At 45.8% G+C, this 17,560-nt stretch overlaps 1 protein-coding gene across 2 annotated transcripts in view; it reads left to right on the top strand.

The window, feature by feature from the left end:
- Positions 1-17,560, top strand: part of CNTFR (ciliary neurotrophic factor receptor) — a 737,562-nt gene that overhangs the window by 37,595 nt on the left and 682,407 nt on the right. The window contains exon 1 of one of the 2 annotated variants that reach the window (XM_060761151.2): positions 8,323-8,394. The exons of the other annotated variant lie outside the window; for it this stretch is intronic. The gene's annotated coding sequence lies outside the window, so the exon portion shown is untranslated. Of the gene's footprint in view, positions 1-8,322; positions 8,395-17,560 lie in introns of those variants that run through there. 2 annotated transcript variants of the gene reach the window in all.

The raw sequence follows: 17,560 nt of genomic DNA, 5'->3' as shown, positions 1-17,560 counted from the left end.
CAGACCTATCATTGTTTGATTCCACAGTGCTCTCTGGATGCAGGTGAACTACAACTCCAAAACCCAAGGTCAATGCCCACCAAACCCTTCCAGTATTTTCTGTTGGTCGTGAGAGTTCTGTGTGCCAAGTTTGGTTCGATTCCATTGTGGGTGTAGTTCAGAATGCTCTTTGATTGTAGGTGAACTATAAATCCCAGCAACTACAACTCCCAAATGGCAAACTCAACACCAATAATCAAATTTGGTTGTATTGGATATTTGTGCCAAATTTGGTCGAGTGAATGAAAATACATCCTGCTTATCAGACATTTACATTACGATTCATAACAGTAGCAAAATTACAGTTACAAAGTAGTAATGAATGTGGTGTTATGGTTGGGGGTCAGCACAACATGAGGAACTGTAGTAAGGGGTCGTGGCATCAAGAAGGTTGAGAACCATTGTCTCCAGGCTTCTCTGCCAGAGTGCTGGGTGCTTGATCAAACTACAAATCCCAAGATTATTATTTTTTCATTGATTACAAAAAACAAATGCTTGCCAGACTCATATTTCTAATACAATCCTGAACAGACACTTCTGGAAGTGGTTTCCTTTGGGAGAAAAGCCATAAGGCAATTTCTCACTTTAGTGTGCAGTTTGGACAGGAACAGGCTCATTGGAGGGAAAAAATGTGGAGCCTGGAAAGGAATCATTCCTAGTTGGGGGAAAGTTGCAAATGAGATGCAAAAACATAGGAGCTCTGCTGGAGAACTAACTTTCCCCAGGAAGTTCTTTGGGTATCTTTGCATTTAGCTTAAGGTTGAGAATGTGGATTTGCAGAAACAGTTCCGCTGTGCATGGCAATGCTCACTATCTTCATTCATGGATAGATGCGGGGAATGCCGTGGATTTAGTGTACCTGGATTTCAGGAAGGCATTCAACAAGGTCCCCCATGACCTTCTGGCAAGGAAACTAGTCCAATGTGGGCTAGGCAAAACTACGGTGAGGTGGATCTGGAATTGGTTAAATGGACGAACCCAGAGGGTGATTCTCCTCAGTGCTTCCTCTTCATCCTGGAAAGAAGTGACAAGTGGAGTGCCATCCGCAGGGTTCCATCCTGGGCCCGGTCCTGATCAGGATCTTTATTAATGACTTAGATGAAGGGCTATAAGGCAGGATCATCAAGTTTGCAGATGACACCAAATTGGGAGGGATAGCCAGTAAATACTCCAGAGGACAGGAGCAGGATTCAAAATGATCTTGACAGATGAGAGAGATGAATGGCCAAAACTAACAAAATGAAGTTCAACAGTGACAAATGCAAGATACTCCACTTTGGCAGGAAAAACAAAATGTAAAGAGACAGGATGGGGGACGATGCCTGGCTTGAGAGCAGGACGTGTGAAAAAGATCTTGGAGTCCTCGTGGACAACAAGCTAAACATGAGCCAACAATGGGATGTGGCGGCAAAAAAAAGCCAATTGGATTTTGGCCGGCATCAATAGGAGCATAGTGTCTAGATCCAGGGACGTAATGCTACCCCTCTATTCTGCTTTGGTTAGACCACATGTGAAATATTGTGTCCAATTCTGGGCACCACAATTCAAGAGAGATATTGACAAGCTGGAATGTGTCCAGAGGAGGGCGACTAAAATGATCAGGGGTCTGGAGAACAAGCCCTATGAGGAGCGGCTTAAGGAGCTGGGCATGTTTAGCCTGAAGAAGAGAAGGCTGAGAGGAGATATGATAGCCATGTATAAATATGTGAGAGGAAGCCACAGGGAGGAGGGAACAAGCTTGTTTTCTGCTTCCTTGGAGACTAGGACGCGGAACAATGGCTTCAAACTACAAGAAAGGAGATTCCATCTGAACATGAGGAAGAACTTCCTGACTGTGAGAGCCGTTTAGCAGTGGAACTCTCTGCCCCAGAGTGTGGTGGAGGCTCCTTCTTTGGAAGCTTTTAAACAGAGGCTGGATGGCCATCTGTCAGGGGTGCTTTGAATGCAAAATTCCTGCTTCTTGGCAGAAGGGGGTTGGACTGGATGATGGCCCAGGAGGTCTCTTTCAACTCTAGGATTCTAGGATTCTATGTAGATTCTGGTAACTAAACTCTGCAAAGGAAATTGGAAGCAAGGTGTGGAAAAGAAGGGTTTTGCTCTAGACTTCCTATGAAGCTGAGAGAGTATGACTCTTATAGGGTCACCCAATGGGTTTCCAAAGCTGCGTAGGGATCAAACTCTGGTCTTCAGAACTATAATACAGTACTGCTGTCGTGCTGTTCATTTGTTCAGTCACTTCCGCCTCTTCATGACCTCATGGACCATTCCACGCCAGAGCTCCCTGTTGGCCATCACCACCCCCAGCTCCTTCAAGGTCAGCCCAGTCACTTCAAGGATGCCATCCATCCATCTTGCCCTTGGTCGGCCCCTCTTCCTTTTTCCTTCCATTTTCCCCATTTTCTTCCAACTCTTTGATTCTATGATTCTATATTTGGTGCATTAGAGGGCTCCTTTAATTGTACGCCATTGACATTTAAGATGGAGTTGTGTTACTGGGTGACCTTGGGAGAGTCACACTCACTTTGCCTCAAAGGAAGGCAGCGGGCAACCTTCTCTGGATACATTTTGCCATAACTTTGGAGTTTCAAGCTTCTGAGGGCAAACAAACACTGATGGAAGGCACAAGCCAGAAGCAAAGCCGGTCTAAAGTTCACTTAACTTTGCTATTTTTCATGCAGAACAATGTCCACAACTGGAACGTCTCCTCCAAACAGCCCCATGTGCAGAAGTATGCCTAATTTCCCCTGTTCCACTTTCCCTGCTTTTGCAGTGAAAGCGGACCCCCCGCATCGAGGCCAGAATGCAAATGGGACTTCTTCCACTTCAACATTTCTTGGTGCGCATGACCTCTCCATGCAATCCCCATTAAAAGAGGACTGGCATCCCACAAAACCCATTCCTTTCGATGTGGGCCAGGCTCGAGGTGGCTTTGCCCAGGAATGTGCCCAAAACCATTTCCTTCTGTTCGGAAAACGCCGGCCCATTATCTGCGGATCTCTGGACGCGCATGGATTCGGCGAGCATAAGGCCTCCCGCTGCGTATTAGTATTTCTCCCCCCCCCCACCCTTTGCGCACAAAATGTTGCACACACCCACCTCTCCTTGCTGCCAAAACGAGAGAGCGCCCAGAGACAGATGGGGAGAGAAACGTTGTGTTTAAATAACCGTCGGAGGCCCTTTCAATATTTGCCTTTTTGTGCATTTCGAGGCTGGCGAGCGTTTCCTTCGTTTGCTAATATTCCTCCCTCCCCTCTCTCTCCCTCTGCCTTTTCTTCCCCTCCTCGCTTGACTCGGTTACTCTTTTCTTTCCTTTCGTTGGCAAGGACCCCTTTGCAGTTTCTTCAGCAGATGTTGGGCTTCCAAGTTGGATTCCAAGCCGAGCTTCTTTTCCAGATGCGTTCCACTGAAATTGTTAAAACTTTTAAATATCGTGCATTACGAGGAGCCGGGATCCGTCTGGGGCGGCTACTGCGATGCGGCTCCTTCGTGCCTGGGACGGGTTTCTCAACCAAAGCCAGCTCTCGATGGTAAAAATAACAACCCCCCAAAAGACCTCATTGTTTAGCTCTGGAGATAAAAGGGGAAGAAGGGGATCAAAGAGGAAGGGGTGACACACCTTCATTCTCTATCGCTGTGTCTCTTTCTCTCAGTCTCTGGAGTTCAGCATGAAGGTCTGTTTCAACAAACTATCCAAGGTTTTTGGTTGGACTGCAACCCCCATCATCTCTATCCCTGTCTGAAGGGAAGGGCTTTGAAGGGATTAGCAGACAAGCAATGCTTCTTGCAGTGGGTTAAACCGCTGATGTGCTAAACCCGTTTACTAAAAGGTCATAGGTTCAAATCTGGGGAACGGTGTGAGCTTCCAGTTCAGCATGATGGTCTTTTTCAACAAACTATCCAAGCTTTGTGGTTGGACTGCAACCTCCGTCATCCCCATCCCTGTCTGAAGAGAAGAGCTTTGGAGGGATTAGCAGACATACAATGCTTCTTGCAGTGGGTTAAACCACTGAGCTGCTAAACCTGTTGACCAAAAGGTCACAGGTTCAAATCTGGGGAACGGTGTGAGCTTCCAGTTCAGCATGGTGGTCTTTTTCAACAAACTATCCAAGCTTTGTGGTTGGACTGCAACCTCCATCATCCCCATCCCTGTCTGAGGGGAAAGGCTTTGGAGGGATTAGCAGACAAGCAATGCTTCTTGCAGTGGATTACACCACTGATGTGCTAAACCCGTTGACTAAAAGGTTACAGGTTCGAATCCGGGGAACGGTGTGAGCTTTCAGTTCAGCATGAAGGTCTGTTTCAACAAACTATCCAAGCTTTGTGGTTGGACTGCAACCTCCATCATCCCCATCCCTGTCTGAAATGAAGGGCTTTGGAGAGATTAGCAGACAAGCAATGCTTCTTGCAGTGGGTTGAACCGCTGAGCTGATAAACCCGTTGACTAAAAGGTCACAGGTTCGAATCCGGGGAACAGTGTGAGCTTCCAGTTCAGCATGATGGTCTGTTTCAACAAACTATCCAAGCTTTGTGGTTGGACTGCAACCTCCATCATCCCCATCGATGTCTGAAGGGAAGGGCTTTGGAGAGATTAGCAGACAAGCAATGTTTTTTGCAGTGGGTTAAACCACTGAGCTGCTAAACCTGTTGACCAAAAGGTCACAGGTTCTAATACAGGAAACAGCGTGAGCTTCCGCTGTCAGCCCCAGCTTCTGCCAACCCAGCAGTTTGAAAACATGCAAATGTGAGTAGATCCAGGGGTGGCTCAACCCATTACGCAAAGTAAGCATTTGCAGTATAGTTGATTTTGCCCAGGGGCGCTCTTGAGGCGCTCTTGGGGGAAAATAGACCTTGACATATGTGAGTTGTAGTTACTGGGATGTATAATTCACCTACAATCAAAAAGCATTATGAACTCCACCAATGATGGAATTGAACCAAATATGGCACACAGAACTCCCACGACGAACAGAAAATATATATCAGTGTTTGTTTGGGGTGTGTGTGTGTGCAAAATACTGTTTGCTTACCATTGAAAATTACCTAGGGCCGCCTCTGAGTAGATCAATAGGTACCACTCCAGTGGGAAGGTTACGGCGTTCCATGCAGTCATGCCAGTGGCCACATGACCTTGGAGGTGTCTACGGGCAACGCCGGCTCTTTGGTTTAGAAATTGAGATGAGCACCAACCCCCAGAGTCAGATACAACTGGACTTAATGTCGGGGGGAAACCTTTACCTTTTTTACTAATTCTTCTTGCCCTAATTTTATTTTTTGTTGTTAGTTTTTGAATGGATGGATGGATCCAAACTACAGGAAAGGACATTCTACCTGAACATGTGGAAGAACTTCTTAATGGAGCTGTTCAGCAGCGGAACTCTCTGCCCTGGAGTGTGGTAGAGGCTCCTTCTTTGGAGGCTTTTAAACAGAGGCGGGATGGCCATCTGTCAGGGGTGATTTGAATGCAATTTTCCTGCTTCTTGACAGAATGGGGTTGGACTGGATGGCCCATGGGGTCTCTTCCAGCTCTTATGATTCTATGATTTACATCCATCTTCACTGTAGAACGAATGCATCTTGACTCCACTTTGGCTGCCAGGGCTCAGTGCTGTGGGGCTATGGAAATTTTAGTTTTACAAGATTTTTAGCTTTCTCCGCCAAAGAGTATTGATACCTCACCAAACTACAAAACCCAGTGTTCCATAGCATTGAGCCACAATGGTTCAAGTTGTATCAAATTGTATTAGAGAGCAGGGCCTTCTTTGTAGTGGCATCACACCTATCCAATATAACTCAATTTAGAATATAAGCCTGGAGATGCTAGCTTTGCTTTTATTCCTAAGTCAAAACGTTTAATTATATAGAAGGAAACTTTGGGGATGAATGTATTCCTGCCGAATCTGCCTCCGCGCATGTTTTCTGTGATGGTTTCCACTATGGTCTTGTTTCACTAGATGTTAAACTGCCTTGTAAAACGGTTTAAGATGTTCTTTGTCTGTTTAAACAAACCCTAAAGTGGTTTAAATTGATTTTATTGTCCCACGACGGAGGGTGGGAGGTAAATACTTTAATGGAAAGTGTCGTAAAATGTTCCTCTCTCCGTTCCTGGGAGAATGTGTCTTGGACTTGAAAGGGGAAGCCTGGACAAGCCTTGTCCTGGAGGCACATCTGCACCGTGGAAGCTACCCAAGTTTGGTTCCCCCTGGGGCTCTTGCGACATGTCTGGCCCAGAGCTGGATGAGAGTTCATCTTTACGCAGGTGTTTACCTCTGTAGAGCAGGGTGGATTTGTCAGCTGGAATCCCGTTGGTTGCTTGTGCACACATAACACCCTGATGCAGTTGTGGATACAGAGTGGCGTATGTGGCACCATTGTGCACAAATGTGTATTGTGCATGGGCACACATTGTACATGGATATGCATTACACATGTAGATGTACAGATCAGGGTGCAGAGCTCCACATGTGGCACCATTGTGTATGAATGTGCATTGTGCATGGTTGCACATTGCACATGGATATGCATTGCACATGTAGATGTACAGATCAGGGTGTGGAGTTGCACATATGGTACCATTGTGCATGAATGTGCATTGTGCATGGGCACACATTGCACATGGATATGCATATGCAGATGTGCAGATCAGGGTGCGGAGCTGCGCATGTGGCACCATTGTGCATGAATGTGCATTGTGAATGGGTATACATTGTACATGGATATGCATTGCACATGTAGATGTACAGATCAGGGTGTGGAGTTGCACATGTGGCACCACTGTATATGAATGTGCATTGTACATGGATATGCATTGCATATGCAGATGTGCAGATCAGGGTGCGGAGCTGCACATGTGGCACCATTGTGCATGAATGTGCATTGTGAATGGGTATACATTGCACAGGGATATGCATTGCACATGTAGATGTACAGATCAGGGTGTGGAGTTGCACATGTGACACCACTGTGCATGAATGTGCATTGTGCATGGGTACACATTGCACATAAATACACATTGTACATGCAGATGTGCAGATCAGGGTGTGAAGCTGCACACATGCCACCATTGCACGTGAATGTATACTGTGCATTGTGCATGGGAACACATTGCACATGCATATGCACTCCACATGCAGATGTGCAGATCAGGTTTTGGAGCTGCACACGTGGCACCATTGTGCATGAGTGTGCATTGCACATTGTGAATAGGTAAATATTTCACATGGATATGCATTGCACATGCAGATGTGCAGATCAGGGTCCAGAGTTGCACATGAACTTCCTAACTGTGAGAGCCGTTCAGCAGTGGAACTCTCTGCCCCGGAGTGTGGTGGAGGCTCCTTCTTTGGAAGCTTTTAAACAGAGGCTGGATGGCCATCTGTCAGGGGTGATTTGAATGCAATATTCCTGCTTCTTGGCAGAATGGGGTTGGACTGGATGGCCCAGGAGGTCTCTTCCAACTCTGATTCTATGATTCTATGTGGCATCATAGAATCATAGAATCATAGAATCATAGAATCAAAGAGTTGGAAGAGACCTCGTGGGCCATCCAGTCCAACCCCATTCTGCCAAGAAGCAGGAATATTGCATTCAAATCACCCCTGACAGATGGCCATCCAGCCCCTGTTTAAAAGCTTCCAAAGAAGGAGCCTCCACCACACTCCGGGGCAGAGAGTTCCACTGCTGAACGGCTCTCACAGTCAGGAAGTTCTTCCTAATGTTCAGATGGAATCTCCTCTCTTGTAGTTTGAAGCCATTGTTCCATTGCGTCCTAGTCTCCAAGGAAGCAGAAAACAAGCTTGCTCCCTCCTCCCTGTGGCTTCCTCTCACATATTTATACATGGCTATCATATCTCCCATGGGAGCATCATTGCACTCAAAAGCGCATTGCACATAAAATCATGGAATCCTAGAGTTGGAAGAGACCCCAAGAGCGATCCTATCCAACCCCGTTTGGCCATAAAGGAATATACAACACAAGCCCAGGCATTGGGAATCAGTCCCATGTGCAGCAATTCCTTAAAGTATCCTTTCCAAAAATTGTGCACAGAGTCGGTGGAATTCTTCAGTGTAGATGCACTCACAGACATCTAGATAATTATCTGTCAGTCTCATGTACAGGGGAAAAAAATGCTTACTCAAACTTCAGGATGTTTGCACGCTGGGGCTAACAATGCAAAAAGCCCTCCTATGCTTCCTGGCTGTCGGGAAAGCCATTCCCACCCGCCCCAATCCGGAAGGGGATATAATCGCAAGTCCTCTTCCCACCTCGACCGCTGCTGTCAAATAGGTCTTCTTTCCCCGTGTTTGGTCAGAGGACAACTTGTTTTCTTTCACCGCTTTTTGGAAAGAGCAAACACGGTGAGTTGTGCAGAAACGGACAGAGTGGGCTGTGTGCACATCTGCTTGGCCGGGATCCGAGGCCATGGGGGCGCCCGGCATTTCCAGAAAATGCATTCTCCCTCCTCAGCAAAAATATTTGAGGGGGTTTCTATCAGCCTCCTGAACCCCAAAGGACAGAGATCAGCCTTTCTGGAGCTCTCTCGGGTGGAGGTGGAAGAGCTTGCAAACTTTCTATGAACTCAGTTCTTGTGGGTTTTTTCGGGCTATATGGCCATGTTCTAGAGGCATTTCTCCTGACGTTTCGCCTGCATCTATGGCAAGCATCCTCAGAGGTAGTGAGGTCTGTTGGAACTAGGAAAAGGGGTTTATATATCTGTGGAATGACCAGGGTGAGACAAAAGGCTTTTGTAAGTTGGGCTAGGTGTGAATCTTTCAATTGACCACCTTGATTAGCATACAATGGGCTGACTGTGCCTGGAGCAAACTCTTCTTGAAAGGTGATTGAGTTTGCTTCAGGCACAGTCAGCCCATTGTATGCTAATCAAGGTGGTCAATTGAAAAGATTCACACCTAGCCCAACTTACAAAAGCCCTTTGTCTCACCCTGGTCATTCCACAGATATATAAACCCCTTTTTTTCCCAGCTCCAGCAGACCTCACCCTCTGAGGATGCTTGCCATAGATGCAGGCGAAACGTCAGGAGAAATGCCTCTAGAACATGGCCCTATAGCCCGAAAAAACCCACAAGAACTGAGTGATTCCGGCCATGAAAGCCTTCGACAATACATTGGACATTTCTATGAACTCTCTTAAGTTCCTTTAGCTTGGGATCTAAGGCATTGGGTGCATCTACACTGCAGAATTAATGCAGTTTGACACCACTTTAATTATAATGCTACAGAACTATACAAATTGCAGTTACATTGATAGTGTAGAATCAGTTATATTTCTCATGTCATCAGCAACCAGACATTTGTATTACATTTTTAACAAAAACAAACAAACAAACAGATTAAACACAGAATTTGCGAGTTTGGTAGTGGATTAAATGTCCTTTGACCAGTATCTGGCCCCTTGGAGTGCTTCTGGTGTTAGTATAAGAAGGTCCTCCCTTGTGCATGTGGCAGGGCTCAGGGTGCATTGCAGCAGGTGGTCAGTGGTTTGCTCTTCTCCGCACTCGCATGTCGAGGATTCCACTTTGTGGCCCCATTTCTTGAGGTTGGCTCTGCATCTCGTGGTGCCCGAGCACAGTCTGTTCAGCATCTTCCAAGTCGCCCAGTCATCTGTGTGCCCAGGAGGGAGTCTCTCATTTGGTATCAGCCATTGATTGAGGTTCTGGGTTTGAGCCTGCCACTTTTGGACTCTCGCTTGCTGAGGTGTTCCAGCAAGTGTCTCTGTAGATCTTAGAAAACTATTTCTTGATTTAAGTCGTTGACATGCTGGCTGATACCCAAACAAGGGATGGGCTGGAGATGTCACTGCCTTGGTCCTTTCACTATTGGCTGCTACTTCCCAGCGGATGTCAGGTGGTGCTAAGCAGTGTAATTTCTCCAGTGGTGTAGGGTGCAGACACCCCGTGATAATGCGGCATGTCTCATTAAGAGCCACATCCACTGTTTTAGCATGATGAGATGTGTTCCACACTGGGCATGCATACTCAGCAGCAGAGTAGCATAGCGCAAGGGCAGATGTCTTCACTGTGTCTGGTTGTGATCCCCAGGTTGTGCCAGTTAGCTTTCGTATGATATTGTTTCTAGCACCCACTTTTTGCTTGATGTTCAAGCAGGGCTTCTTGTAGGTCAGAGCACGGTCCAGGGTGACTCCCAGGTAGAATCAGTGCAATTAGACTTCAATTGCCTTGGCTCAATGGAATAGAATCCTGGGAGTTGTAGTTTTACAGCCTTTGGGCTTCGTTGCTAAATAGTTCAGATCCCTCATAAAAATGCAACCTCCAGAATGAGCAAAGTGGTGTCAAACTACATTCATTCTACAGTGTAGATATACCAAGGGCTTGAGTTTTCTCTGCCAAAGAGTGCAGGTGCCTCACCAAACTGCATTTATTCTACAGTGTGGGTACAGTACACCCATTGTTGTGGTTTTGCTTTGGAAACCTGGGAGTTGTAGAATTCGTACTTCTCCAAAATGGAGAAGGGAGCGAACTTGTTTTCTGCGGCCCTGGAGAATAGGACATGGAACAATGGCTTCAAACTACAAGAGAGGAGATTCCACCTGAACATGAGGAAGAACTTCCTGACTGTGAGAGCCGTTCAGCAGTGGAACTCTCTGCCCCGGAGTGTGGTGGAGGCTCCTTCTTTGGAAGCTTTTAAACAGAGGCTGGATGGCCATCTGTCAGGGGTGCTTTGAATGCAATATTCCTGCTTCTTGGCAGAATGGGGTTGGACTGGATGGCCCACGAGGTCTCTTCCAACTCTATGATTCTATGATTCTATGAAACTGCATTAATTCTACAGTGTAGACCAGTGTTTCTCAACCTTCCTAATGCCACAACCCCTCAATACTGTTCCTCGTGTTGTTGTGATCCCCAACCATAACATTATTTTCATTGCTGTTATGAATCGTAATGTAAGTATCTGATCTGCAGGATGCATTTTCATTCACTGGACTAAATTTGGCACAAATACCTGATACGCCCAGATGTGAATATTGGTGGGGTTCGGAGGCGGGGGGGGGGGGGGGGGTTGATGTTGTCATTTGAGAGTTTTAGTTGCTGGGATTGATAGTTCACCTACCATCAAAGAGCATTCTGAATTCCACCAACAATGGAATTGAACCAAACTTGGCACACAGAATTCCCATGATCAACAGAAAATACTGAAAGGGTTTGGTGGGCATTGACCTTGAGTTTGGGAGTTGTAGTTCACCTACATCCAGAGAGCACTGTGGACTCAAACAATGATGGATCTGGACCAAACTTGGCACGAATAATCAATATGCCCAAATGCGAATACTGGTGGAGTTTGGAGAAACTAGAGCTTGACATTTTTTAGTAGTTGCTGGGATTTATAGTTCACCTCCAATCAAAGAGAATTCTGAACCCCACCTACAATAGAATTGGGTAAAAACTTCCCACACAAAGCTCCCATGACCAACAGAAAATATTGTGTTTTCTGATGGTCTTTGGTGACCCCTCTTACACCCCCTGGATACCCCTTCAGGGGTCCTGACCCCCAGCTTGAGAAACGCTGGTGTAGAAGCAGCCGTTATGTGGGTTTTTTTTTTTTTAGAAGATGGCCCTCATCGCTGGATTTATTTATTTATTTATTTCTTTATTTATTTATTCTGTCGTGTCAGGAGCAACTTGAGAAACTGCAAGTCGCTTCTGGTGTGAGAGAATTGGCTGTCTGCAAGGACATTGTCCAGGGGATGGTGGATAAATAGCCAGAAAAATATAAATCCCCCTTGTCTTAAATCAGGGAAAGAGCATGTTTGGGATGCTCCTGGACTCCATCTCCTATCACCCCCTGATTAGGGGATATTGGGAATTGCAGTTCTCGGAGTCACATCCTCCTTGCTCTTGTACTGAGAGTCCAATTCTGGGCACCACAATTCAAGAGAGATATTGACAAGCTGGAATGTGTTCAGAGAAGGGCGACTAAAATGATCAAGGGTCTGGAGAACAAGCCCTATGAGGAGCGGCTTAAGGAGCTGGGCATGTTTAGCCTGAAGAAGAGAAGGCTGAGAGGAGATATGATAGCCATGTATAAATATGTGAGAGGAAGCCACAGGGAGGAGGGAGCAAGCTTGTTTTCTGCTTCCCTGGAGACTAGGACGCAATGGAACAATGGCTTCAAACTACAAGAGAAGAGATTCCATCTGAACACGAGGAAGAACTTCCTGACTGTGAGAGCCGTTCAGCAGTGGAACTCTCTGCCCCGGAGTGTGGTGGAGGCTCCTTTTTTGGAAGCTTTTAAGCAGAGGCTGGATGGCCATCTGTCAGGGGTGATTTGAATGCAATATTGCTGCTTCTTGGCAGATTGGGGTTGGACTGGATGGCCCAGGAGGTCTCTTCCAACTCTTTGATTCTATGATTCTATGGATGCTCCTGGACTCCATCTCCTATCATTCCCTGATTGGGGGATATTGGGAATTGCAGTTCTCGGGGTCGCATCCTCCTTGCTCTTGCGCTGATGGAAATCCAAGAGATTTGAAGGGTTTTCATGTACTGCGATCACGCCATGACGATTTTACATGCAAAATAATTGCCTCCAGAAAATATATATATATATATATTCCAGTAGCCAAAAGCCATTGAACCGAATGGAATTGAAATTGAACTGAATTATATGAGACTGGAGATGGGGTGGGGGAGATGGGAAGCGGGGAGCAGGAGAATGCACTTAGGATGACTTAAACGTTGCGTATTTAAACAATTTTCAAAGCCCGCCTTGGAAATGTATTTTTATGGAGATCCTTGTAAATATTTACAAGACATGATAGTACACATTTCCTTTGCGTTGTTTAGTTTCGGAAAAGGGGAAGAAATAAAGAATCAGCCCTCAAGGACTTTTTGCACGCTGGATGGGGAGCCTTCAACAAAGATCTTTTGTTGTTTGGGATTGCAGCTCCCCAAATCCCCCATTTTGGGGGATTTGGGGAGTTGCAGTCCCCCAAAAAAGACACAAAGGAACTTTGCAGAGACCGGACTGTTGCCAACGCTTTGTGCATTTTTATGGGATGCTCCCCATGCAACAAAGCAAGCTGCCTTGTAGTGGTCTTGTATCCATTCCAGCTTCCCAATTGGGCTGGCATTGTTTTACATTACTAATAAATTTTATGGAACAATGCAATTTAAAAAGGGAAACTCAAGTCTTTTTTTTTTTAAAGCACACTAAAATATGTACAGCAAACATAGCAAAGCATTTCCTCAAAGGGGAAAAGTGCAAAAGAAAAGAATGAAGCTTTTTGGATAGGAGGCAACAGAGAGAAGGACAGGTCCACCGCTTTGGAATCTAGTACGAATTCTATGTTTCGCTGGAAACTTCCAGATGTTGGAAAATGGGCTTCTTTTAGTCTTTCAAGTGTTTTTATGAATGTGTGCTGTTAAATATGTCTTTACACAAGAGAAGTTACAAGCTGGGTAGATGCGGGGAATGCCGTGGATGTAGCGTACCTGGATTTCAGGAAGGCCTTCTTCGACAAGGTCCCCCCTGACCTTCTGGCAAGGAAACTTGTCCAATGTGGGCTAGGCAAAACTACGGTGAGGTGGATCTGGAATTGGTTAAATGGACGAACCCAGAGGGTGCTCACCAATGCTTCCTCTTCATCTTGGAAAGAAATGACAAGTGGAGTGCCATCCGCAGGGTTCCGTCCTGGGCCCGGTCCTGTTCAACATCTTTATTAACGACTTAGATGAAGGGCTAGAAGGCATGATCATCAAGTTTGCAGACAACACCAAATTGGGAGGAAGATCCAAGACTCCAGAGGACAAGAGCAGGATTCAAAATGATCTTGACAGATTAGAGAGATGATGGGCCAAAACTAACAAAATGAAGTTCAACAGTGACAAATGCAAGATACTCCACTTTGGCAGAAAAAATGAAATGCAAAGATACAGAATGGGGGACAATGCCTGGCTCGAGAGCAGTACGTGTGAAAAAGATCTTGGAGTCCTCGTGGACAACAAGTTAAACATGAGCCAACAATGTGATGTGGCGGCAAAAAAAGCCAACGGGATTTTGGCCTGCATCAAGAGGAGCATAGTGTCTAGATCTAAGGAAGTAATGCTACCCCTCTATTCTGCTTTAGTTAGACCACATCTGGAATATTGTGTCCAATTCTGGGCACCACAATTCAAGAGAGATATTGACAAGCTGGAATGTGTCCAGAGGAGGGCGACTAAAATGATCAAGGGTCTGGAGAACAAGCCCTATGAGGAGCGGCTTAGGGAACTGGGCATGTTTAGCCTGAAGAAGAGAAGGCTGAGAGGAGATATGATAGCCATGTATAAATATGTGAGAGGAAGCCACAGGGAGGAGGAGGGAGCAAGCTTGTTTTCTGCTTCCTTGGAGACTAGGACGCGGAACAATGGCTTCAAACTACAAGAGAGGAGATTCCATCTGAACATGAGGAAGAACTTCCTGACTGTGAGAGCCGTTCAGCAGTGGAACTCTCTGCCCTGGAGTGTGGTGGAGGCTCCTTCTTTGGAAGCTTTTAAGCAGAGGCTGGATGGCCATCTGTCAAGGGTGATTTGAATGCAATATTCCTGCTTCTTGGCAGAATGGGGTTGGACTGGATGGCCCATGAGGTCTCTTCCAACTCTTTGATTCTATGATTCTATGATTCTAGTACGAATTCTATGTTTCGCTGGAAACTTCCAGATGATGGAAAATGGGCTTCTTTTGGTCTTTCAAGTGTTTTTATGAATGTGTGTTGTTAAATATGTCCTTACACAAGAGAAGTTGCAGCTATGGTGACATTGTGCACACTGATATGCATTGCACAGAGGTGGATTTTGCACATGCATGTGCTTTAGGTATAGATAGCATAGAAAGTTGGTCTAGGATTTGTCCAAGGCTTTCATGGCCGGAATCACTGGGTTGTTGTAGGTTTTTTCGGGCTATATGGCCATGTTCTAAAGGCATTCTCTCCTGACGTTTCACCTGCATCTATGGCAGGCATTCTCAGAGGTTGTGAGGACCTCATAACCTCAGAGGATTGCTGCCATAGATGCAGGTGAAACGTCAGGAGAGAATGCTTCTAGAACATGGCCAGACAGCCCAAAAAACCTACAACAACCCATTCTCTCCTGACCTCCCCACAAATGATTCCCCCAGTCAGTAAGCAGCCAGATCTTGCAGCTGCAAGGCTAAGCAATGCTAAGCAAGGTGGCCAATTGCAACATTCAACCTTGCCTCAAACAGATAAGAGTTCTTTCTCTCACCCTGGACATCATTTCACAGATATATAACCCACAGTAGCCTAGTTTCCAACAGACTTCACAACCTCTGGGGATGCTTGCCATAGATGCAGGTGAAATGTCAGGAGAGAATGCTTCTCGAATATGTCCATACAGCCCGAAAAACCTACAACAACCCAGTGATTCCAGCCATGAAAACCTTCGACAAAACATCTCCTATTGTTCAAAACTACACATGCATTGCACATGGATGTGCACAGCTGCTTATTGGTGCATGCAGTTGAGATTTGTGGTGGTTTTGATTCATTTGGGAAAGGATTGTGTAGTGCCATCTAGGCATAACTCCTTTAGGGGATACTATCCTAAACACAATACCAGTACGATCTCCAAATTTTCTTAACAATGTATTATTTGACAGGCTTTCCTCCCATTACCTAGGTTTCCAGGGGTCCAGGACCTGCTGGGCATGGATACTGGGAATTGTAGTCCAACAACAGGATATTCTTTATATTGGATTTGCCGCTAAGCCATCAGTAGAGGCTTATACGTACTACGCAACCTAGTGAGATGTCCAAATTTTATTTTGCAATGTATCGGGATTGTTTGTTTGTTTACATGTTTGCTTGTTTGTTTCCATACTTCGATCTCTAGAGGTTCAGGACCTGCTGGGGATAAATATTGGGAATTGTAGTCCAATGACGGGACATTATTTAGATTGGTTTTGCTGCTATGTCACAAGAGGAGAGTTATACTATGCAACTCCAGTGAGATGTCCAAATTTTCATTTGCAATGTGTGCTGTTACGGCTGTACCGGGAGCTTCAGCTTCATTTTCTTTCTATTGAATGTTTGCATATATTCCAAGGCTCCATGCATTTGCAACAAGGTGGCTTCCCTTGGTTTGCAATCATAGGGCTAGCCACCTGTCGATCATTGTTAAATTTTGGTTCCGCCCCTTTACCCAGGGCCATGGGAAGAGAGGGAGCCATTTTTAGTTCAGTCTTATAGTGGAAAGCTAAGCTACAGGACGTGGATTAGCTCCATCCGTAGAAAAGCTTCATTTCCTACAGCATCCAGGGCAGGAATTCCGGGGAAAAACAGTCCCAAAGCTCTGGCTGGGAGCTTACAGCCTCTCAGCTTTACAGCACCTGAGGGAAACAGTCCTAACGTTTCAGAATAAAACAGTTTTTCAGACCCAAAGAACTCCATCTTGAGAATCTACATAGCCTTGACTGGTAGGTCTACTCAGGACCCAAGACACAGATTGGAACCGGTAGTAGAACCCACATCAGCAAAGCTTAGACAGTAGATTACCTGGGAGGGGTTAAAAAAGGGTTTTCCTTGTTAAAGAAAGAAATAGTTCTCCAAGCAAGGTGCCTGTCCATTTTGGAGCAAGTTAAGAAGCATTTGTTTAATCTGTTGAAGATCCAAGAAGTGTTTATTGAAGACCTAAGCAACAATAAAGAACTTTGTTAAACATTTCAAGCCTTCTAAAGACTGTGTATGGGCAAATCCTTGAAGGCCTCTCACCCGAGGCACCCCGGCTCCCCACTAGGCACAAAGAGTAAGTCCTGTTTAAAAAATCAATCATTACAGGCCCAGCGCATTGCAGCACACAATGTATCGGGTTTGTTTGTTTGTTTGTTTCCTTACCCAGGCTTCCAGTGGCCCATGACCTGCTGAGGGTGGATACTGGGAGTTATAGTCCAATGATGGGAGATTGACATGCTATTGTTAGATCTTTAGTTTTTGCAATGCTATTTCCAAGTCGCCCTTGGTTTCGCCGCCGTCCCTTTGTCCGGAGCAGGTGGCCACTCTGCTTAAATTAGGCTCAGTTGTTTGAGAGGTTAAATATAGAGACAAGAGGCATGCCTTTTGCAAGGCTCCCCTCTTTCGTGGAAATGCACAGCTCTGCTGTTTTTGGAGACCCGAAATGGGGTTCGAGAAAACCACATTGATGGAGCCATCCTTACTTAGTAACTTTCCTTAGCAAATCAGTTTCAAACTATCAGTATGCATGATTTTTAATTATTTTCAACTTTATTCTACATCTTTTAATATACATATTTTGATGCTTTTATATGTGTTTTTGTATGTGTATTTTAACTATGGTGTCGCGGCGGCACAATGTGTGCCGGCTGAACTGCTGACCTGAAGGTCGGCAGTTCAAATCTGCGAGACAGGGTGAGCTCCTGTCTGTCAGGTCCAACTCCCCATGCGGGGACATGAGAGAATCCTGTGCTCCTGAGTGCCCCTGACAACCGGGGTACTGGAAGCCGGCTGGGGCCATGTTCCTCGGCAGGTGGGCC

The sequence above is a fragment of the Anolis sagrei genome, chromosome 2, assembly GCF_037176765.1.
Source record: "Anolis sagrei isolate rAnoSag1 chromosome 2, rAnoSag1.mat, whole genome shotgun sequence".
Classification (NCBI taxonomy): Eukaryota; Metazoa; Chordata; class Lepidosauria; order Squamata; family Dactyloidae; genus Anolis; species Anolis sagrei.
This window is presented reverse-complemented; position numbering and strand designations above follow the sequence as displayed.